Below are 23,944 nucleotides of genomic sequence, written 5' to 3'. Positions count from 1 at the left end.
TCCCAGGGCCCCCAGCGAATGAGCGGAGGGCGCTGCGGGGTCGGGACCCGTCTGTAGGAGCTCAGCTGGTCAGGCAAGACCCCAGTCCCTCTTCTACCCGGCCCAGAGGGAATGGAAGCCAGGCGAGAACGGAACCCAGGTCCCAGAGAACGGCGACTTCGGGGTGCACGGGGGGCTTTAGTCAGTGAGTTTGGGCCCAGCCAGAGCAGGCAGTGCTATGGTCTGTCCGTGTGATAAAGCTGATGGCAGGAGCCGCCTCAGTTCCTTAACTAATCCCCTGAGATTGGGGCCGTGGTTGTCCCAAAGCGTCAAGAGTGCGAGGACACACGCGCGCGCGCACACACACACGCACACACACGAGAGCTTTGGGAACATCTGAGCGCCCGAGGGAGAGCCCCACCCAGCCCCTTTGCTCTCTCCCGCGTTCCCTCTCCCTGGGGGTTGACTCCCGCCGCTGCCCACTCCTCCCCCACACTCCTCCGCCCCCCACTCCCCTGGGGACGCAGCGCCTCTGCGCTCAGTCCAAGGACTTAGCCTCAAGGACTTGGTACAGGCTGTGAAGAGGGTGAGGTTTTCCCTTCTGGCCCACCCCACTTCTGGTACCAGGAATCCCCCCTAGGCCCCGCAAGGGAGAAACTTTCAGCATCCTTTCAATTTCAAGTGTGCCTCCTCGGAGGAATGGATTTCCAGAGCAGCGCTTTCAGGGGCCCCGAGGGAGGGGGCAGGGCGCTGCTCAGACCTCTCCTGCCCGCTCGCAACGCCCCTGCCGTGGCTTGCTCCACGCACGATTGCTCTCACGCAGGTGGACCCAGAGCCCCTTCTCAGCGCAGCTCCCCCGGGTCTGTCCCCCTGACAGTGATTGCGCAGACCGTGCGGGGCCACAACTGCAAGGGGAAGGGGCAGGCGAGGCCGCGGGCCGCCAGACCCCACGCAGGCTGCGATCCCCGGGCGACGTGGTTGGGACATTTTGCCGCTTGTGCTTCATTGTGGGTCACACGAAAAGAGCCATGAGAGGGTCAAACATGCTGGGTGGGTTTTCTGGCCTGTCCGCTCTGTGGGAGCTAACTCCCCCCCCCCCCCCCCAGACACCCCTAGGAAGTCCTGTTCCACCGTCTCCCTCCCCAGCCTCCACCGTCTCGGGCGGGTTTCGGGAGCGAAGGAGGCCGTTGGCTCTGGACCGCAGGAGCTGAGCTGGGGTCCTTCCCAGCGATGCTAGGCCTGCGGTTCCTGCGCGGGGCTGGGGGTGCGGGAGCTACGGGCCGGACCTCTCCGCGGGCCGCGCAGAAGGCGCGAGGGACCCTCGGTGCAGCCTGGAGCCTCCTGGGGCGCGCTCTGGGGAAAGGTCGGGAGCGACCCGGGGAGAGAACACCCCGCAGGGCTTCGCCCCAGCTGGAAGGAGTCCAGGTGCCACCTCCTCCTGCTGGAATGCAGCTGGGGCGGCGGGGCAGTGGGGGGCAAGGCGGTGGGGACCAAGGGACGTTTTCCTGCGGACCGCCTTGCCCTTGGGCTCAGGGCTCCGACTGGGCCCTGGCGAGGCGGAGGAGACACGCGGTGGGGTGCCCTAGGGCTCCTGCCACTTCAGCTCCCAGGACGTGGGCCCTGGGACACAGAGCCCCTCTCCTTGCCCCGGCGCAATCTTCGCGTCTCCAGGGCGGGCTCACGCGCGTCCCACCCCACCTCCCCGGGATCTAGGGCACCGCGTCCGGGCGTCCCGCGGCCGGCACCGTGACGTGGAACCAGCCCCGGGACGAAAGAGTCGGAGATTCTCCAGGTCTCGCATTTACGTTTTCTATGACGTCACAGAAGGGCCCCACATTCCCCCGCCTCTCCCAGACAATCCTGCCCAGAGGGGCGCGAAGATTCTATGTCCGCTCCCCACCCAGAGGACCCATAGACCCGAAGCGCCGGCTGGAACCCGAACTGGGGGAGGACGCGCGGCCGCCGCGCCCGCGGGCTTTCAGGCCACCAGCTGCGGGGGGGAGGGGATGACTCCCCGGGTCACCCGGCCCCGCCCACCGGCCCCGCCCTTCCCGCGGCCGCCCCGCCCACCGCGCACGCGGGGCGCGCAGGCTCGGCGCGCAGGCGCGGCAGGAGCTCGCCGCCCGGAGCCGCGGGCGCGGGCGCGGACTCGGGCGCGCGCCGTTCCGCAGCCGAGTCGGGGCAGCGCCGCGGGCTCTTGCGTCCCGCTCTCGGGGATTACAAACTCGGGGTGACACCGGCCCGGCGGGGGTGAGCGCCGGAGACGCCGACGGGGAAGAGGCCAGCTCCGGGCTCATGGGGGCTGGAGACCCTGGCCCGACCCGGGCGCCTGGGGCTCGAGCCGGCGGGGACCTGCCGCCCGGCCCTGGCTTAGGTCAGAGGGCGCCGCGCGGCCCCTTCCTTCCCGGGCGGGTCCGGGGCACGCGCCGCGCCCCACTCCGGGCGGAGCTCTCTAAGGCGCAGACTTGGTCCCTTAGGCCACCTGCTCAGCCCGGTTTTCTGGAGAGAGCCAGACTGTTGCAGGGCGCGGCTTGCACGTTGCAGACGAAAAGTGCACTGCGGACCCGAGATACTAGGTGGGGGCCGCACCGCGTGTCCGCGGCAGCGCAGGAATCAGAAGCTGTGTGTCCTGCGAGGCCAGGGGCCAGAAGACCCAGTGTTAGCTTTTCCTGCCACTGAGCAAGCACAGGCCCTGCGCTGCTCCGGGCCTGCTTTCTCCCTATAGGGGAAATGCTCTGCCCAGCTCCCTCCTTCAGTTGATGTACAGGTCAAGGCCACTCGTATTTTCTCAGTCATGTTCCCTACTTGAGCCAGAAACCGGGCCCTGATGTGTTGCAGAACCACTGTGGCATTTATGAAGTGCCGTGTAAAAGTATTATCAGAAATGCTTGCTCAGCACCCTGAAGTCGCCTGCCTCCCAAGCTGCCTGATTCCTAGGAGACTCTTCCCTTCATCTTCACTTTAACACGCGGGGGGATCCTGAAGCGGGATGGAAGAAGGGTACCACCTGGACTGGTGGCCCTCCTGAAACCTCCAGGAACACTTGAAAGAAGTCTCCCCCTCCCCCTTTTTTAAAACTGCATTTGGATCAATGGATTAATCAGTTCACAGATTATTGTCATGTTTGGTTGAGAGAGGAAGTCGGGTGACAAAATGTAAGTGCCCTGCTCACCACTTCTTTGTGGCATGTGCCTAGGGAGAAAAAATGCCAACCGGGTGCAGGTGTGGGGCAGGGTGGGGCCCATGTATGTGGCAAGTGTGACTGCGTAGGTAGTCAGGGGCCTTTCACTCTGCAAACACAAGCCTGCAGAGTGAAAGACCCCGCTATAATCTCGTTTGGGTTGTGCTTTGACCTTTGCTAGGATGTCCCAGCCTAAAGAAAAGCTGGTCACAAAATGCCGTTACATGGATACAGCCTCAAGAAGGCTCGTCTCTCACTCAGCCACCAGGGCCTGGCTCTCTGTTGACAGTATTGGCCATTTTTCCTGGCCAGGGCTAGTTCCACTTCCAGCAATGAGAATATAGAAGGACTAACCAGAAACGTGGGATGAACGGATGGGTGCATGGGTAAATGGGATGACAGTTTTGTTTCTCTTTTCCAAACACTGAGCTGGCTTTGAGCAGCTTAGCCATCTCTGGGGAGGTATAAAGCATAATTAATTTATTTTCAATGTTTGGTTAGATTGAACTCTTTTGCTAGTGAGATAAGATAAGGAGTTTTGTCATGACAAGGGCAAGGATGGATTGCTTTTTGTCACTTGCAGGGTGGATACCACTTGGAGCCTGTAGGTAGATGGTGGCATGGGATGAGAAACTTGACAAGGGTCATGGAAGAAAGCTAGAGGAGACGGGGCAGTAGTGGCCAATGATCCTTTCCCTCTTAAAGGACCAGAGAGGCAATACGAGCTTCCAGAGAATTCGGGCCTGGACTTAAATAATGAGATTTACTTGTGAGATTGGTTTACTTCTTCTTAACCTGAGTCAAGAGTTGAGCATATTTGTGCAGCCAGAGTTCAGAATGTCTTCGGTATCTCACAGCATACATAGCTCCTCCTCTAGGTCTGCAGAAGGCCAAGAACCAGAACAAGCATGGTGCTGTAGCTACCAGAACAGTCTGTATGGCCTTGTCATTGGAGAGATTAGCCAACTCTGAACTAATGAGCAGGAACACTCTAAGGCAGGTGAGGCAGCTGGCAGAGTCATTAACTGTTACAGGGATCTATGTACCATAAGATCCATCTTTTTAATTCTGAGGTTCATATCGTCTATATTCTTTCTAATTTTTAAGTTTCTTTGTCTGTTACTAACTTTGGTACTTTAGTGTGTTACAAACTCCCACCATGATGGTAGAATTGCCCTGTTCTTCTTGCAGTTTTACTATTTTATATATACTGATATATATAAAACCCCAAATTTATTTGGCTCTTCACCACCATCACCACACTTCTCACCATTCTGGTGTCTCAGCTTCTCACATAAGTAGCGTTATTATAATTAATTCCTTTGAACTTTAGGTAGCTGCTGGGAAAACCAGATTATCCATGAGCCCAGCCTACTTATGTTCAGGTTTGTCGCTCCTTGACAATCAGCAATACTCATGAGGGACCCTTCAGTGTGTTGGTGGGGACTTTGGGAGGTAATTAGGCCATGAGGGTGGAGCCCTTATGAATGGTATTTATGAGAGAGCCTGCTTCCTCTCTCCCTGCTCTCTACCATGTGGAGAAATAACTTAAGAAGATAGCCATTGACAAACCAGGAAGACAGCCCTTACCAGACATTGGGTCGCTGGCACCTTCATCCTGGATTTCCAGCCTCCAGAAATGTGAGAAATAAATGTCTGTTGTTTATGCCAACAAGTCCATGGGTATTCTGTTATAGCAGCCTGAACTGACCAAGACAGGTTATTTTAATCCCTTTTATCTTGTCTGCTTGTGACATAATAGTCTTAAATATTTCCTTTACATACACTGAAGACCTAAGTTACACATGAAACATAAATTAGACAACTCAAGAGGAGAGGGAAAGTCTATTGCATTAGCCATGCTTTTGCGTTTTCCATTGTTCTTTCCTTCCTCGTGTTTCAGGTTCCCTTCTTTTATTATTTCCTTTCTCTTTTGAGAACATTTTTTAGCCATTATTTTAGGGAAGGCCTGGTGGTGAAAAATTCTCTTAATTTTTCTTCACCTGAGAACGTGTTTTATTTCTCCTTCATTCCTGAAAGATAATTTGACCAGGTACAGAATTCTGGGTTGACAGTTCTTTCTTTTCAGCGCTTGAAAAATGTTGTGCTACTTCCTCTGGCTTCCATGGTCTCTGATGAGAAGTCTGCTGTTATTTGAATTGCTATGTGTAAGGTGTCATTTCTCTTGTTGGTTTCAAGATATTTTCTTTGTCTTTAATTCTTTAATTTTCAGAAGGTTGATTATGATGATTCTTGCTATGGATTTCTTTAGTTTTATCCTTTTGGGGATTTGCTCAGATTTTTAAATCTATACGTTTGTGTCTTTTTCCATGATTGAAAATGTTTCAGCCATTATTTCTTTTTCATATCTGGAAAAAGTTTACACATGATTTCTCCTAAAATATTTTTTAACTTCACTATCTTCTCTATTTCTTTGAATCCCATGATTCAAAGTATTACAGCCGTTGTTATAGCCCCACAGGTTTTTGAGGTTCTATTATTTCTTTTTTTTCAGTCTATTTTCTCTCTGTTGTTTAGTTTGGGTAATTTCTATTGTTTCTGTCTTCCAGTCCACCGATTCTTTCCTCCATTCCTTCCATTCTGCTTTTGAGGTTTTTAAAAATTTCAATGATTGTATTTTTTAAATTCTAAAATTTTCATATGGCTTTTCTTCCTATATCCCATTTCTTTGCTGAGATTTTCTACTTTCTGTTGTTTCAAGGGTTTCTAATTGCTCACCGAAATATTTTTATGATGACTGCTTTGAAATTCTTGTCGATAATTCCAACATCTGTGTCATCTTGATGTTGATGTCTGCTGATTATCTTTCCCCTTTCAAGTTGAGATTTTCCCAGTTCTTGGTCTGACATATGATTTCCGGTTGTATCCCTGACAATTTGGTATTATGTTATAAGACTCTGGATCTTATTTAAGTCTGTTTTAGCAAGTCTCTGACTTGCTGTGCTGGTTAGGAAAGAAGGAGGGTGCTGCTTTGCTACTACCACGTAGGGTGAACATCCAGGATCCCAACTTGGTCTCCCTTGACATCCTTGGAGGAAAGGGGTACAGCTTACTACTCAATGGAGGTGAGATTTTAGATTCCCCCACACACCCACCCACCCAAACCTCCACTGACACCTCCAAGGCTGGGAGGGGGAGAGGTGGTTTTTTTTTTCCTTGTGTGGCTTCTACTGACAGGCGGGTGGTAGGCCTTGTTACCCCTGGGTGATGGTATATGTTTGATTCCCCCACTTAGTCTCCTCCGAAGGGCAGGGAGGAGCACCTTTATAAAGCCAGACAAAGACAAAAGTCCAGGCTCCCCATTCAGTCTTTTCTGATGGCTTTTTGACCCTCTATTTTGTTGTGTAAGTGAACCAGTATTGGTCTTCCAGAAGTGTACACCAAGTGACAGATTTCTCCATAAATTCCTGCTTCCTGGGGTCACTTCTCATTTTGTTGTTCTAAGGTGGTCCTGGGTCACCACTCTAATGCACTGTGGTATCCTGAATTTCGTAAGGCAAAATTATCACTTTATGTTTTGACATAAAATGCATTGGAGTATTTTTTATTATAAAGTTATAAAACTTGTGTTTACTCTCAAAAGTTGGCATGTAGGGTCTCTGTGGACAAAAAAGAGCCGTTGATGTTTTATTTTTAGATTAGCTGCAACCTCTTAGTTTTGACTGAGTAACATTGAATCTTATTATTTTGTTTATGAAAAGAAAAAAAATCTAATGTATCTGGTGGTTGGGAGCATGGTTTTCTTTTTCATTCTACTCCCTTGTCTGGTTTTCAGATCATAATTTTAATATTAATTTGTCCATAGAATTTTAAGCCTCATTAAATTTTTGGCAATAGAATTTCAGGAATCTATCCAAAATTTCCTAAAGTATTAGGTTAGTTTCCTTCACTGTCAAAGTATTTCCTCAAAGAATTTCCTAAATGGATAGGATTTTTTTTTCTCTAAAATTATGCCTTGTAGATTTCTTAGCATTATCTCAGTCAGGAAGAGATATAATTATTGAAACAAAAGCTTCTCTTCAGTTAATATTATTTATTGATTACCACCTGACTTATGCCAGAGTATAGGCTAAGTGTGGACATCATACAAATTGAGGAAAACAGATATATGCTTTTTCTAAATATATGTTGTTACAACATAACATTTACATCACTAAGAGTGGGCAGACTTAAGTAGATCACCCGGATTAAAGGAACTAGGAAGCAGGAGACTTCTGTCTCGGCGCAAGTTTTATCGCTAAACTTTGCGGGGTCACCTTAGTCAAGTCCTATAGCGCGTCAGGACCTCAATTTCCTTACCTGCTGATTAGACTAAAAATACTTATCTCTTCTAACTGCTACATTTTTTTTTAATTAAAAATTTAACTTGTGCCATAAATATAGATAATATTGCTAAAGACTATCCACCTCTTTTTATTTAGTCTTTCAAAAGTATCTGCAGAGGCTCCCAGGTTTTCAGCTCTTCTTGGTCTCAAAAATGTCTTAGGATAAAGCAAATCAAAGGCTGCTTGGGATAGCTATAAAAGAATGTCAGACTTCCTTTACGGGGTTGGCTATCTCCATTTTTGCTACAAGTAGGAACCAGATTAATGTTTCTCTCCAGGATGCTCTGATTCTGTAGCTGTCAGGCCGCTAGTGATGTCACCGTGAGGATTCAGGCCAAGGCCTTGCATATGGTTTGTAGGACTGTGTAGCAGACATACATGGATGGAAATAGCTAGAGTTAGAAAAATCAGCCTCACGTTTAGGAAATATGCTGCAGCGTGTGGATACTCTGACTTGTCCCAGAAGCACAATGAAAGTAAACCAACTGCTCACAAAGTGATAACAATTACAAAACACACATTTGGAGATAATGAACACAAAGGTTTGCATCGTAAATATTTATTCCTAGAGAACAAGACAAACTCATGTCAGATTTCAGAGGAAGAGGCTTGGTGGTGGATGGACCACACCAACTGCATCTAGCTGTGCTGAACATGGAGTTTCTGTCTAAGGCCCTCAGCAGGAGACAAGAAACCCCGCCACCGCCATGGGGGCAAGATCTCTCCCTCCCTCCTTGGACTGTTTCTTAGATGTGGCAAAAAATGGACAAAGACTCCCTGCAGGTTTTATCTGCTATTTATAATCTTCACAATCTGAAATTAGGGATTGAGCCAAAGCTGGGTATTACATGGACTTTAGCTGTGGATGGGACCTTAAGGTCAGTTCACAATTGGCTGCTAAGCACAGTTTTGATTGGCAGAAAAAGTGTAAAGCCAGCGTTCCGAGTTTTCTCTGTGTGTCTAATGTTGGTTTACTTCCCTGCCATGTAAATTGCTCTGAGCAGCATGGCAGGTAGGAGCCAGGAGGGCATGGACTGTATCGGTGAGGATCTTTTAGTGTAGCCTCCGAGGGAGCCAGGGAAGTGCTCTCTGCCCTTTCCAGCTGGTTGGTGCCATTGCTTTCCACAATGGGGCAATTGTCTTCTGAGGCTTGGCTGGCCCCAGGCCCTTTGAGGTACCCAGAAAACCCCTGTATCAATGTGCAGTCAGAAAGTTGGGTGCAAAGCTGGCTTTGGGCCTCGCGTGGCCCTCGGGGTATGTTTCCCTCTGGCCTGGGAGGCATGTCAGTAGGTCCTGAACAGAAACTGCCTTACTTGAAGGCACTACTGTTGGGAGGGTGATTTCAGTGACACCTATGAGAGTCTCCCTCCCTTTGAAAACAAACAAATCCCTACCTGCTCCCTGGGGGCCTGGAATCCTTCACTTTCTCATGAGAACCCTTCATTCCTCAGTGAGCACTGATGCTTAGAATGCAGACCTAGGGGCAGGAGATCTTCTGTAGCTACCATTTACTGAGTTCCTACCATACACAAAACACTGCACAGAGAGACTGACAGGCACGAATGTTAATCTTATTTTTTTTTAGTTGAGGAAATGGAGACTCAGAAGTATATACATTTGCACAAAGTGACAAAATATGTCGTAGAACCAGCCTTCAAATCCAGATTCTTAAGACTCCGAAGTCTATGACTCACAAGGTCCTGGACTGCTTCCCTATAACCTGAAGGGAGAGTCATCAAGAGATAGTCCTGGCCCAGGAGGACCAGGAGTTCTGGGCTTTAACCCTTCCTGTGGAGGGAGGGAGCTGGTCGGTCAGGTGGGCTGAGCACAGACCCAGGAATGATGCAGGCTGGGGTCCTAGCCTCCACCTCTCAGCACAAGGCAGAGGCCTCCTCCTGCTCCGTGGGGCAACCAGCCAAAGTGTGTCATTCAGGATGGTGTGCCCCCGGGGAGCAGGGGAGCAGGGGAGCAGGGGCTTGTGGCTGCCCCCTGCCTGCAGGAGGGCTCCCTTGCCTCTCTTCCATCAGGAGAGGGTGCAGCTCCTTGGAGAGGGCAGTGTGGCCTGTAAGAACTGGCTCTGCATTTCTGTTTGTTTCACTGGCTGGAGCATAAGCTTATGAGCCTGAATTATGCTGGAGCACCTAAGCTGGGCACGTCAGGGCTGGTGGCAGTGTGGGGAGTGCAGCCTCTGAAGGGCCTCTGGGTGCTGTCGTGATGTGACATGGCTGAGACTTTCCACTGGCTTCAGAGGTGCATCTTGCAGTGGAGGTGCCCATGAAGTCCAGCAGGAGAAGGCAGCGAGAGCAGGGTCACCCCGACCAGACTCGGGCTGTGGCCTCGGACCCTCCCACCTTCCCGGTCTGCCTGGAGATCTCCCCTGGGCTTCTACCGAAACCTCAGCCAGTGCGCTTCTAACACTGGATCACACTGCGTGTGAGCACTCCGTGCCTTTTGGGACTCCGGGCCTGGGGAGACGGCCCTGGCTGAGCTGGGACCCAGAGAACAGCCTTGGCCCCGTTGCAGGAATGAGGGCAGCTTCCTGGGAATTGGGGGAAAGAAAACCCGGTTAACCGTCTGTCTGGGAGAAGCCTCCTGGTCCCCTGGGCTGCGGGTGAGAAACTCCGGCCCAGCTCTGGCCAGCGGGGCGCTAGAGGGGGCTTTTCCCGAAAAGGGACCCACAGCCTTGCTCTGGGGCAAATGCTGTAGTGTGTTTTTCAAATACTTATAATCTGCTAGCATGATGGCCATGCCTTTTATTTTCACTCCACCTTGTATATAAAATGAAACATTTAAAATGAACCCCTTGAAAATTTAGAAGGCAAATAAAGCAATCCTGCTAATTTAATGAAGACAAAGCTGTAAATGAGGCTTTTATGGAGTGTCAAGCACTCAGGAGGAACCTGGTGGGGAGAGGGGAAGTGGGGGGCTGTGCTATAACTCAACCCCAGAGGCCAGAACTGTTTTTAGTTTTCTGTAGCCCATAGGGTCTCTGAAGGGGGGGGGAGCTCTGCCATTAAGGAATGATCCAGAAGCCTCAGCCTGTGAATTTCCCCTTCCCCTCACCTCTTTTGCTTTCTCCACGATGGGACTGGGGGAGGGGGAATGACAGGGCCGTCAGAAACACTCTTGCCTCCGGTTGGTGAACGTCTCCCTCTGGTACCTCTGTGCCAAGGGGTCCCTACTGAGGACGAGCTCTGTCCTGTGCCCTCCGTGGTATGCGGCCTATCTACAAAGCTGGTCAGAATGCAGCGGAGGGAGGGCCCGGCTGTCCTCCCAGTCCTTTCAGTAATCCCCTTGTCACAGCCACCTCCAAGGCTGCTCACCCTGACAGAGGGGCTGTGATGGGCAGCCTGTCAAATAGATTGTGAGTGCATTAGCAGGATTAGCAGTGAGGCTAATATTGCAGCGTTTCCAAAGTTCATTCACAGCAGCTGAGGCTGGGCTGCCCGGCTGCCAAACGGGGCAGGCGCACGCAGGCCTCAGAATTAATGTCCCATCTGGGACCGGCCCCAGAGTGGTCGGAGGCACAACAGTCCCATTGTGTTTGACTCGTGTTTATGTATTTTTACTCCACAACAGAGCTTAATTTATAATATTACTGTAAAGATGCTGTCTAAGTGTTCTCTCCCATCTCACTGATAAACTGGCTGAAGTACTCTAGCAGCCCCTCAAAACCAGATGCTCTGTTCTTGGCATTTGCTTGAAGTATTGCTGATTTTATTTCTGCTTGTTAAAGTAATATACCCTCATTTTGGAAATATTGGATCAGAAAAGTATAAGGGAGAAATTTAAAATAATCCTTTTACCAGACACTACCTCTAATGGCATTTTGATGTATTTTCATGCAGTCTTTCTTCTACACGTACAAAACAAAATGGTGATGATTGTGTATATTTGGCTTTGTTTTCTTTTAAAATGAACATTAACATTTGATGCTTTTTTTTTTTTTTTTTTTAAGATAAACGTTTCCCAATTTTCTTGCACTTTTAATGAAAACACCTATGAAATATTTTAGGTGAATATATCTGCATTAGTGTTCTATTTATGTTAAACATGTCACCATAAACTCAGCAACTTAAAATATACTTATTTGTTAGCTCCCGTTTCTGTAGGTCAGAAGTCTTGCATGGTATGGTGGGGATCTCTGCTGAGGACTCACAAGGCCAAAATCAAAGTGTCAGCTGGTCTACGTTCTCTTCTGGGGGCTCTGGGAAGAATCACTTCCAAGCTCGTTGTTGTTGGCAGAATTCAGTTTTTCAGGACCCTAAGGCTGAGGTCCTTGCTGGTTGTGTTGTGAGCTGGGACTGCTCATAGCAGCTGGAGGCTGCCTGTCTTTCTTGACACGTGGCCCCCTCAATCTGTCAGCCAGCATTGGTGCTGTGAACCCTCACTGTGTTTGAATCTCTGGCTGCTGCTTCTGTGATCAACTGGAGAGAACCTTCTTTTGAAGAGCTCATGTGATCAGGTCAGGCCCACCTGAATAATATCCCCTGGCCATGGGCCTTGAACTAAAGCAGATGACACAGATGTAGTTAGTTCAGCAAAGATTGGAAAAGCTGGCTGGGTGGCAGGTAGCCTGCTAGTGGGGTGGGGCCACTATGCCAGGTTTGATTGCTAACTCCTGCAGATAGAAGTACAGGGACACAGATAGCCTGGCATTAAGGCCGTGCCTGAAATTTCCCGATGCAAAATCTTTTGTGTGAACATTGGCTAGTGGCCCCAAGGCTCAATGGGCTGGGTGCCGCAGGCAAGGCGCAGAGAGCTGAGGCTTCTCTGATGAGGTCATGGAAGCAGTGACTATGTACAATGTTGGAAAATCCGTCTTCCCCACTCAGCCTTTCTGTATTGTGAGGGTCACATTTGCCTACTTCTTAGTTAGGAGAGTTACCTTGCAGTTTACGGTCTCCCTTAATTTTTCTATCAACCTTGTGAAGTTGAAACTATCATTTCTTTTTAGGTGCGGTGAAGTTAAGTATTACTATAAAATGACTGCCAACACACTGAAAAATAGGTACTATTACGGATTTTCACTTTCCAGGTGAGGAAGCTGAAGCTAAGAAGGATTCAGTGACTTGTCTAATGGCACCTTGCAGGCTGTGGAATTGAGACCACGACTCAGGGCTGTGTCCTTCCTGGTTTTGTGCACTGTCCCCGACACTATGCTGTGAAGTTGACCACTAACTTGGACCTGCCTAGACAAGGTCAGCATTAGCATAGCTGCCATCTAGCCTTTATTTTGGAAAATGGGCTTCCTGATGGAGCCTTCAGCACAGTGTGTAGGATCCATGTCCCTTCGGTGCCCTCCACACGCCCCGGCCGCTGTTTCCCCAGCTGCCTCCCACTCCCCAGTCCTGCAGCATGCTCCAGTTCTCTGAGTGGGTGAGAAGAACCGGATCTCTTGAATGGTGCCCCACACAGCCGGGGAAGCTGAGCAATCGCTCACATACTCTCACTAAACCTATGGGAGGAATCACGGGCCAAGGTTTCCCTTGGCACTGAGCTGTGGCACCTTGGAGAAGGGGTCACATAGGTAACTGTTCCTCTAACCGTCTTTCATGCATCTAATCTCAGGTCTTATTTAGTTCCACTGGTGTGCTAGAACTTCTCCACTGGACTCTTGGACTTCCACAAAGGCACTGTCAGCCATGAGTGATGGTCTACATTGGTATTCTTGGGGGTGGTGGTGGTAGAGAACTTTTATTCCATCATGTTGATGATGGCACTCTTCTCAGTGATTGTTTATTGAGCACTGATTTGCCAGGCACTACTGTAGGCCCTGGAGATATAGCAACATAAAATAAAGTCACTGTTGAACTTGTCTTCTAGGATTGTATCAGTTTCATTATTGTCAAATGGGAGTAAGAAAAAGTATTTCCCTGATTAAGCTGTGAAGAGTCAATAAAATCATTCATATAATAAGCTCAGCCCAGCGCCAGTCACGTCATAGTGTTTAATAAGCATCAGCTCCTTTGGAACTGCAGTTCTCCGGCGTGGGGAGGGCATGCTGAATAATCCAGGGGAAGCTGGAAGTCTGGAGCCTGGAAGCATGTCTTTTCCAGGTCTGAGATTGAAACAGAAAGCTGGGATACGATAGTTCATGAGGGTAGTGGTAGGGCCTCGCAAAGAGCAAGGCCTGGATGACACACACTAAGTTCATCTACTCCTCCAATTCATGCTTCTCTGCTCTGCTTGCCCAGAGCTGAGGCCAGAGGTGAAGGATTCCACATTGCAAAGCAAAGGCTCAGTGAGGACCAAAAGCAGTGTAACATGACTTACACTGTGTGGAGTGCAGTGTTGTGTCAGATTTTGGTTTGTGTAAATGGCTCACTGTATTAGATGCCTGCCTTAAGTCCCTATACCTCAATATGCGGTATGAACTCCAGTGGAAAACATGCAGCCAGCCCAAAGCCAACATGGTTTAAGAAATGCAGTATTTTATGTGGGTCACATTTTAGAAAGCTGCTTTTGGTTGAGGCATGGGATAACCGCTACCGGGCATTTTACTTTGCCTTGGGGATACAACTCTGAGAGTTGGAGTTTATACCATAATTTGCCTAATCTGCTCAGATTCAGCATCTGTACTCCTTTAAGTGGTATTTAATATTATGACAGGAAGTCTTTACTATCATAAAGAAACATTACTAGACTATACTGTGCTATGTGCTCAAATTGGCTTACCATCTCCAGTGGCCTATAGAAGAAAGGGAAACATTCAGCGAATGGAGCAGGGATGCTGGCATGATCAGTCTGGCATCCCCCAAGGGGAACAGGCCTGCAGCGTGCATGTGAGGCACTCAGATCAGGGCTTGGATCTTTCTAGAGCTCCCTGAGTTGGAGAAAGTGATTTGTCTCTCTCTGGTTGGTTGTGATGCTTAAATGAGATATTATGTGTACTAAACCTGACACACAGTAGGTATTCAGCAAGAACAGCTAACTCTCTTTTTTTCATCTCCTGCGTATGAATTCAGCTTTCCTGAGTATTTTTAAAAAGCAGTTATAAATTGAACCTCATTACTTTCTTATTCTGGAGGGTCTGGCATGTAGAAGGTGATCAGTGGGCGTTCGTGGGTGAGTTGCTTTGGTGCTTGGTGTAAAGGTGTTTCCTGTCAGGGACCCGTGTGGGCAGCAATGGGGTGGGCTTGGTGAGTGGGCGCTGTCTCCCAGCTCCGGAGCAGCACACAGACAGGTTAGGCTTAGCTGGCTAGGCTCTTCCAGATAAGGCTCGTGGGAGGGTTTCTCTCATTTCCACATTTAATGCAATGTTCTGCCTTTATTTATTTATTTATGTATGTATGTATGTATGTATGTATATTTCTTCTGGCATTTAAAAAATTACAGTAGAATTGACATACAATATTATATTACGTTCAAGTGTGTAACATAGTGATTCAGTATTTATGTAGCTTACAAAGTGATCACCATGATGAGCCGAGTAATCATGTGTCATCGTACAAGGTTATTATGATGTTATTGACTATATTTCCTGTGCTGTGCTTAGTTATTTTACAGCTGGAAGTTTGTACCTCTTAACCCGCTTCACCACCTCGCCCATCCCCCCCCCTTCCCTCTGGCAACCCTCAGTTTGTTCTCTGTGTCTATGAGTCTGTTTCTGTTTTGCTTATTTATTTTGTTCTTTACATTCCACATGTCAGTGAAATCATACAGTATTTGTCTTTCTCTGTCCGACTTATTTCACTTAGCATAATACCCTCTAGGTCCATCCATGTCATTGTAAATGGCAAGATTTCATTGTTTTTTGGGCTGGGTAATAGTGCATTGTACGTATGCGTGTGTGTATAAATAATATCTCTATCTCTATCTCTATCTCTGTCTCTCTCTCTCTATCTCTATCATCTCTCTCTCTCTCTCTCTCTCTCTCTCTCTCTATCTCTATCTCTATCTCTATCTCTATCTCTATCTCTATCTCTATCTCTATCTATCTCTATCTCTATCTCTATCTCTATCTATCTCTATCATCTCTGTCTCTATCATCTCTGTCTCTCTGTCTCTCTCTCTCTCTCTATCTCTATCTCTATCTCTATATCTCTATCTCTATCCCTATCTCTGTATCTGTCTATATCACCTCCATTCATCTGCTGATGGACTCTACCTTGGTTGACAGGTTGATGCCCTATCTTGGCTGCTGTAGATATTGGTGCCATGAGCATAGGGGCGCATACGTCTTTTTGAATTCGTGTTTTCATAATCTTTGGATAAATACCCACACGTAAAATGGCTGGGTTGTATGGTAGTTCTATTTTTAATTTTTTGAGGGTTTTCATAGTGGCTGCACCCACTTACAAACCCAGCTAACAGTGCATAAGGGTTCTCTTTTCTCCACTTCCTTGCCAATGCTTGTTATTTATTGTCTTTTTGATAATATCTATTCTGACAGGTGTGAGGTGATACCTCATTGTGGTTTTGATTTGCATTTCCCTAATGACTGGTGATGTTGAGCACATTTATATATATCTGCTGGCCATCTGTATGTCTTCTTTGGAGAAATGTCTATTCAGGTCCTCTGCCCATTTATTAATTGAATTGTTTGCTTTTTTTTTTTTTTTAATGTTGAGTTGTATGAGTTCTTTATATATTTTGGATATTAACCCTTTAGTAGATACATCATTTGCAAATATCTTCTTTCATTCAGTAGGCTGCCTTTTCATTTTGATGATGGTTTTTTTTTGCTGTGCATGTGCTTTTTAGTTTGACGTAGTCCCATTTGCTTATTTTTACCATTGCTTTTACTCGAGGAAACATATCCATAAAGATGTTGCTAAGACCAGTGTCCAAGAAGAATTAATACCTATCCTTCTCAAACTATTCCAGAAAATTAAAGTGGAAGGAACACTTCCAAACTCATTCCACTAGGCCAGCATTACCCTGATACCAAAACCAGTAAAGACAATACAAAAAAAGAAAAAAAAAAGAAAAAGAAAAAATTACAGGTCAGTATCCATGTTCTGCTTTTGAACCCATCTTTCAAATACCTGGCCACATCCTATGTGCTTGGAAAAGCACCAGAATTTAGAAGTTCAGGGAAGAATTAGAGAAAGTCAGCAGTCTAGTAAGTCAGCAGTTAAGTATCAGAGAAAGTGCTATGTAGACACAGATACATACACACACACTCATGCACACATATTCATATGTACTTATATGTGTGCATGTGTTTTAGGAGGTAGTGTCCTAGAGTAAGGGGGAACACTCAATGTGAGGGATCCAAAGCTGTGAGTGTGGTGACCATGGTTTATTTGTCAAAATTAGAATCCATGGACTGATAAAAATATAGGCCCATAGAAAGTCAAAAGAGTAATGCTTAAAATTCAGGTAGTCCCAGGATCAAAACTGCTCCTTAAGAAGCAGTTCTTGTCTTCAGTGAGTTTACAGTCTAGTCAGAGAGCTGGTCATGTGCCTGTCCCTGGTAACAGAGAGTGCACGCTGTGGGATGTGTCACAGAGGCGAGAGGAGGGCTCAGGGAGGGGAGGTACGGCTGCTCCGAGGTATGAGAGGTAAGAAAGGAAGGGGCGAGTTTAGAGCCAGTGAAGAGCAAAGGAAGGGATCAGAGAGAAGGGGAAGTGCTGGGCCGGGGAGGATGCTGTAAAAGGGCCTGGCTGCAATCCTGTCTAAGCAGGGAGATCAAAGGGCCTTCACTAGATTTAAGACAGTGAGGCACACATCCTTGGGTAGCCAGGTGCTTCTGTGGCCGAGGGCTTTGCAGTTTGCCTGGCTGGCTCTCAGCAACACGGCTGGGAACAGACATGCGGGACTGATTAGAAAACTGATACGCTTGGGGGGAAAGGTAGACATCAGAGACATGAAAATGGAAACACGCACGTGTTTGTAAAGGGCTGTGCCTATCATTGGAGTTTAAGTGCCCAGGAGACCTTGGGTGCAGCCTGTAGATATGGCTGGGACAACCCTGCTTTGGAGGCCCCTTTTATCTCCTTGCACAATGATGGCTTTCGTTGGATGGCACCTGATGGTTATCAGGTTTTCCTTTCCGAGGTAGGGCCTTGCTCTCAGTGTTTGTTATCAGGAAATGAGCTGGTGGCCCACTGAACTCAGACCTTATCAGACTCCTGGGTGGAAAACTCGTGTGTATGTGGGGGTGCAGATGGCATAGCAAGGGATCAAGGACCCGCTCGGAAGGCTTAGTAGTTGTTGACATTTGGCCAGCTACTTAATCATTCTGAACCTTGGATTCTTCATCTATAACTGGGAATAATAATACCTATCTTGAGGGAACTAAACATAGTAACACATAAAATAGATTAGTACAGTGCTTGGCATGTGTCAGGTATTCCATATATCTCACCTGTTATTATTGCTGGTTTTTTGTTTGTTTGTTTGTTTGTTTCCACAAGCTGATGTAATATGGGTACATTCTGGGTACCCGTGTTAAGTTAAAGCGTATTTAAAACCTTCGGGGTGGGGAGGCAGCGAGCGTGCACACTGCTGTCCATAGTGCTGAATTATCACTGCACAGGTCACGGCTGTCACTTCTAACGCAGGCCGCCGCTGATGGCTGCTCAGCCTCTCCCAGGAACCCTGAGCCAGGAACGTGAAGGAAGAGAAGCAGACTAACACCGGCTTTTGGGTAAGTCACTGAGAAATTTCTATAGCTAGAAAAGAGACATCTCAGTCTCAGATCTTTATATGAGCAAAGCACAGACCCAGACACGGCTGAAATTGCTGATCGCAGGAAGGCGCGTGCTGCGTGATCGCGGGCTGTGCGAGCCTGAGCCCGAGTAATGAGTTTGCGTAGTTAGCAGGACCGTAGGGGGCGGGGATCGTGTAAGTGAGGTAGCATTATCACCTGGCTTAAAACAGTGTTTCAATAGATATTTTAAAATTTTGGTTCAATAAAATATATGTAATTTTCATAACATCACAGAGCAAATAAAACTATTACTTTATAATGTATGTGGTATAGTTTAAGAAAATTAAAAATTAAACACACTTTCAAATGTAAGTTTTTTTGATATTTGGAAGTTTTGATAGTTGGAAGGGCAAGTGTCTCCCCCATTCCTTTTATTGGGTTCTCTGGTGGTGATTCTGGTACATTACTTTCTCTGGGTCTGCTTTCTATTCCCCTCTTCTTACAAAGGCCCAAGCTTCCTGAGCAGCTTGGCTAGTCTGCCTCTTAATGTCTGCGTATTAGTTAACCCTCCCTCCCTCCCTCCCTCCCTCCCTCCCTCCCTCCCTCCCTCCCTCCCTCCCTCCCTCCCTTCCTTCCTTCCTTCCTTCCTTCCTTCCTTCCTTCCTTCCTTCCTTCCTTCCTTCCTTCCTTCCTTCCTTCCGCCAATTAACCACTGCCAAGCATGCAATTATTGAGCATCTATTGCATATTATACTCTCTGGTGTTCTGTTTTGTGTTTTAGATCTAGAAAGTAGCTTGTCTGATCTACTTGCTATCATGACAAACCCTGATCTTTGACCCAGACCCCCAGGATCTGTTGGTGCTGCAACTTTATGCAACAACATTCATTGAGCACTTACTCTAAGGCAGATACTGTTTGAGGCAGTGGGAATACAGCAGTAAATACTGATATCTGGTGTCTAGATTAGTAAAATGGGCTGATTGGTTTCCTGTTTTTGACATTGACTTCCTACAGTTTATTATCAATGTGCCCAGAGGTCCTTTTAAACCTAAGTCATGTCATTTCTCTTCTTGTGGTTTCCATATAGCTTTCCATCTCATTGAGCAGTGGACAGTGGTGGAGGCAGATTTGGAAGTGAAAATGCCAAATGTTGTTTGAGACGCGACAAGTTGATGCACTTATTTGGCATTTAAATGGAGATGCTGAGTGTGTAGTTAGAGATACAAGTCTGAAGTTATGGCTGGAGATACACATTTTGAAGTCATTAAAGTGTATTGAGATTGTCAATATAGAAAAAATAAAAGTCCACAGGCCTGGGTTCTGAAGCACTCCTCGCTTAGAAGGTGGGAAGATAAGGAGAGACTCAGGAGGGAGACTGACTAGGAAAAGGCGAGTAATTTGGAAATGAACCAAGTGAATTATATGAAGGGAAAAATATATTTCAATGGGGGGGGTGAGGGCTAAAAATTGACTTCTGGAGGTCACAGGAGGCCTTCATAAGAGCATTTCTGGTGGAGTAATAGAATCAAAAGCCTGGCTAAATTGTGATAAATAAAGCAACAACAGCAATAACAGTAATAGCAAGAACAATAATAGAAACAGCTAATACAGGACATCAGAGCCCTCACTCTGTGCTGAGCATTATACTAAGTGCGTGTCACGGAGACTCTCATTTGCCGCTCACAACCCAGTGAGGTTGGCGTCAGTTCTGTCTGTCTTACAGGCGTAGAAACATAGGAGAGGTGCGGTCCTTTGGAGTATTTGGTGGGCTCTGACTCTGATTACCTTTTCCGGGGAGGCACAATTTCCAGGCACCGCTGAAGGGCAACGATGTGAGATGATTTTTTAGACTCGATACAGGGCCTGAGTGAAGGCAGCTTCCCCCAAGGGCTGCTGTGTGTGCTGGGCCCTCACTCTCCCTGCCCCCCTCATTTGCCGCTCGTGTCTCTTGGGAATACAGGTGCCATTTTTAATGGATGCTGCTGGGCCATTAACAGACAAAGCGTGCCACCTTCAGGAGCCTGTGTGGCCGCGGGAGAGGTCTGTCCTTGCTGAGGCCCACCCCCTGTTTGAGCCCCTGTCCCACACGTGCCCGTGGCTCTCCTTGCCCCTGGTCGAGTGAAGGGCTCGCTTCATTCGGAAGGAAGCAAAGTGCAAAGTGAGGTCACTGGATCCTGCTAACTCTTAAGATTTAACTTTAGAAACATTTCAGAAATGTTTCCTAAACATTTACAAGAAACTAGAGGTATTTTGATAGGCTTATAAACTTTATTTAGTTTTAACAAATACCGAAGTTACTGGTTTACTGTACCGATAGGAATTACATGTGCTGTAAAGTCAAAGGCCAAAATAGTTCAGATAGCTGGGGCCCTAATTAAGGCTTTGGTGCCCGGCAGAGTGTGGGGAAAGTAACACTGCACAATCCCCGCTCTATTCCTTTAAAAACAGCCTAGCTGCTCAAGCTCCATTTATTTAAAAGAGTCTTTTATGGAAAACTTGGAGAGTATTGGATTCATTAACAACAATTGTAGGTTTCCATGAGCAGCAGCTGGCTCCATTGCAAAGGCCGGATGAACAAATATGAATTGACCGTGGCCTCCAGAAATTAGGGGTCTGTTTGAAACCTGTGAGTGTAACAGTATTTTGTGCAGTAGCTTTAACTTTCTTCTCTTTGGATGGAATTAAGTAGTCATTTTTTTTCTTACTACCCTCTTCTCCTCATTTTACATGCATACACACAATTTCATATCTCTTCCCATGGTATAATTTTGCCTTTACTCATATTTCAATGCATGTTTTTGTTTACTTGTTTTTGTCCTGTAATAATAATAATAATTATTAATAATAATAAATAATTTATAATTATTATTAATTATTATTATTATTCTGAATGGAAATTCACCTATAGGTATTGAGTGTTTTTGCTGAGCTTTATTAAGGCATAATTGAGAAATAAAAGTGTATGTATTTAAGGTGCACAAAGTGATGATTTGCTATACAAATACATATCAATTACCACCTTCGAGCTAATTAACACATCCATCACCCCACTTGGTGACCATTTGGGTGTGTGTTGTAAGAACACTCAGGATTCACTCTCTTAGCAAATCTCAAGCATGCGGTAACTATAGTGGCCGCGCTGTGTCAGATCCACAGAACACGTTCCCCGTCTCACCGAGAGTGCGAGCCTTTGACTGACGCCTCCACGTCCCCCCCGCTCCCAGCTCCGGCCACCACCATGCTACTCTCTGGTGCTACGAGTTTGACTTTTTTAGGCTCCACATATAAGTGAGATCTTAGTGTTTGTCTTTCTGAGCCTGGCTTATTTCACTTAGTATAATGTCCTCCAGTTTCATCCATGTTGTTGCGAATGGCAAGATTTCCCTCTGTTTTTACAGCTGGGTAATACTCCGTCGCGTATGTAAGTCACATTCTCTGCCCACCCATCCGCTGATGGCCCCTGTGGTCGTTTCCCGGTCTCAGCTATCGTGGATGATGCCACTGTGTGATTTTAACACCCCTCCAGAGCCCTGCTTCACATCCCCTACTAGCCCAGCAGGATCAGGACCAGAAGATAACTAAAATATTCAAGGAGGGTTTTCTGTCCTTACTTTTACTCTGAAAAGTTTTTGGAGATGAAAACAATGAAAAGCATGAAGGGAATAAATATGCTCTGTGTGATTCTGGTCTCCCGTTAAGTAATCCTTCAGGGGATTTTCAGGAGTTGTTAAAGGCTCATGAAAACTAAAAAATAAATATTTTAGCACCATTACTTCTTCTCTTTCCTTCCTTTCTCTTCTTGTTTTCTGTTTCCCTCTTCTCCCTCCTTTTTATGATCATTACTAATTAACTTCTAGATGCAGCTCCCCCCTTAGATCTTCTCAGCAGACCCGAGCATAGAGGGTCTTGCGTGAGCGCCTCTGCAGGACTGTAAACTTCTTTGCTCTTTCAACACGATCGTGTCAAAAGTCCTTTCTGTTCCTTGACAGTGACTGAACGTTTCCAGTGCACTTCACAGTTGTCCGCTGGCCCCTCGAGGGAGGCTCCCATTTGCTGTGTCCCCTGCTCCGCGCAGCGCCCACTGGCGGGCCGGGCCCCACGCTGGAGAAGGAGCTTTGGGGGTAGAAGTCGAGCCCCTGCACTTAAATCTCTTTTCTGCCACTCGTTCGGTGCACTACTTTGGGCAAATCATTTCATCTTTCTGGGCATCTCTTTCCTTATCGATAAAATGTGGATAATACCTGGCCTATTATTTATGCTGATTAAATGGGATACATTTGATAGAAGAAAAGCTCATTGTAAATTGTAAAGTTCTATTTAAATTAATATATACATTATAATAGTAATAATTTAATTTGAAAAAAAAAATGTTCCTGCTGTGGACTAGTTTTTCACGACACACCCTGTTTTAAGTGATATGGTATAGTTAGACCACAATTATTTAACTGTCTTCTAAACTGGACAATTAAGTAGTTTTAGACAGTTTGGGCCTATAAAGAACACTGCAGTTGGCATGCCCATGCATGAATAATTTATCTCCACTTCTGAGTACCTCTCTGGAGTTTGGCTCCAGAAGGCCAGTCCTTTCCTCCAGGGCCGCCGGTGCTCTGGGCTCCGTCCTGTTAGTGCAGCTGCTCTGCTCTCTGGAGAGTTCCTTTCCCCTTGCCTTCTCTCTGGATCCCAGAGGGACCAGAATTACTCTGGGCATGAGTGGGGTTGCAAGAGGATGGCTTTTGTGGCTGTTCGTTGGATGGTGAACTGGACTAGTGATGCCCCTTTGCTATGGGGGATCTCTTTAGGGAAAGAACAGGCTCTGCCTGGGGATGGGATGGGCGAAACGGAGACAAGGGGAGGGAGGGCACGTACACGTTCCTGCCCAGAATCCTGTGGGGGTCCCCGGGGCTCTCCCCAGCTGGGCCTTATAGGATTACTGTTGAATTCACAACTCAGTCTCTGCCCGAGAGAGCAGTTCCGTCTGCACCGCCTGCTCCCAAGCTGTATCCAAAGTGGAGCAGAGCAGCACCTCCAGGCCGCCCGCGGCCCTGCCTCCCAGTGAACGGCCTGCGATACGTTAGAGAAGACCTGCAACCCTCCTCCCCGGGTGGATATCGCCTTCTTCTCTGGATTTTATAAAGAACCTGATCCTCTTTGCCTGAACGCGGCCAAATAAACGGGAGTCTCTGAGGAGGCCGATGGCTCAGCCGTAGAAGTCCCACCGCGACGTCTGGTTTTGATGTGTTGCTGATGGAGACGATCATGCTTACAGAGCGCGATCACTTCTGCCAGCTTGAGAGAAAGGTCATGTTTTTAATTTAACTTAATTTCCTACACCAAAGAGAATTTTCAATCGGCTATTCGACTTTTGCACCTATAATGAGACCAGATGCTCTGGGGCCTGCAGCAATGAAGAGAAAACAGATTTTCTAGTTTACACTTCCACTCGGTGCATTTTCTAAATGGAGCGTGTGCAGTTCTTTGGAGGCTGCCATTCCCCATTGGTGTTTTCTTTCTTTCTCATTCCTTCCCCCTCTCTCCATTTCCCTCTGTCTTCCTTTCCCCCCCTCCCTCCCTCTCTCTTCCTCACTCTGGTTATCTCTGAGCACAGAACATGGGCTGAGCAATGTGCTTGCAGCTTCACAAACATATTTACTTTCCATTTTACTGATGAGGGAGCCAAGACTCAGCCAGGCTAGGTAAGGAGTGGAGTGCAAATTGGGTAGTGGAATGATAGGCTCAATAACATAGTCATTACGAGCTTGGATACTGAGACTAGATCATCTGGGTTCAAGTCCAGGTTTGGCCATTGATTTGCAGATGACCCAGGAAAATTACTTACC

General features: G+C 47.2%; 1 long non-coding RNA gene across 1 annotated transcript in view; it reads left to right on the top strand.

Annotated features, from left to right (window-relative positions):
- Positions 1–2,519: 2,519 nt before the first annotated feature.
- Positions 2,520–23,944, top strand: part of LOC107546394 (uncharacterized) — a 61,896-nt gene continuing 40,471 nt past the window's right edge. The window contains exon 1 of the long non-coding RNA XR_001604127.2: positions 2,520–3,134. This is a non-coding gene — a long non-coding RNA (uncharacterized LOC107546394). The remainder of the gene's footprint in view (positions 3,135–23,944) is intronic.

Source organism: Miniopterus natalensis, chromosome 13 (assembly GCF_054644295.1).
Source record: "Miniopterus natalensis isolate mMinNat1 chromosome 13, mMinNat1.hap1, whole genome shotgun sequence".
NCBI classification, from domain to species: domain Eukaryota; kingdom Metazoa; phylum Chordata; class Mammalia; order Chiroptera; family Miniopteridae; genus Miniopterus; species Miniopterus natalensis.
This window is presented reverse-complemented; position numbering and strand designations above follow the sequence as displayed.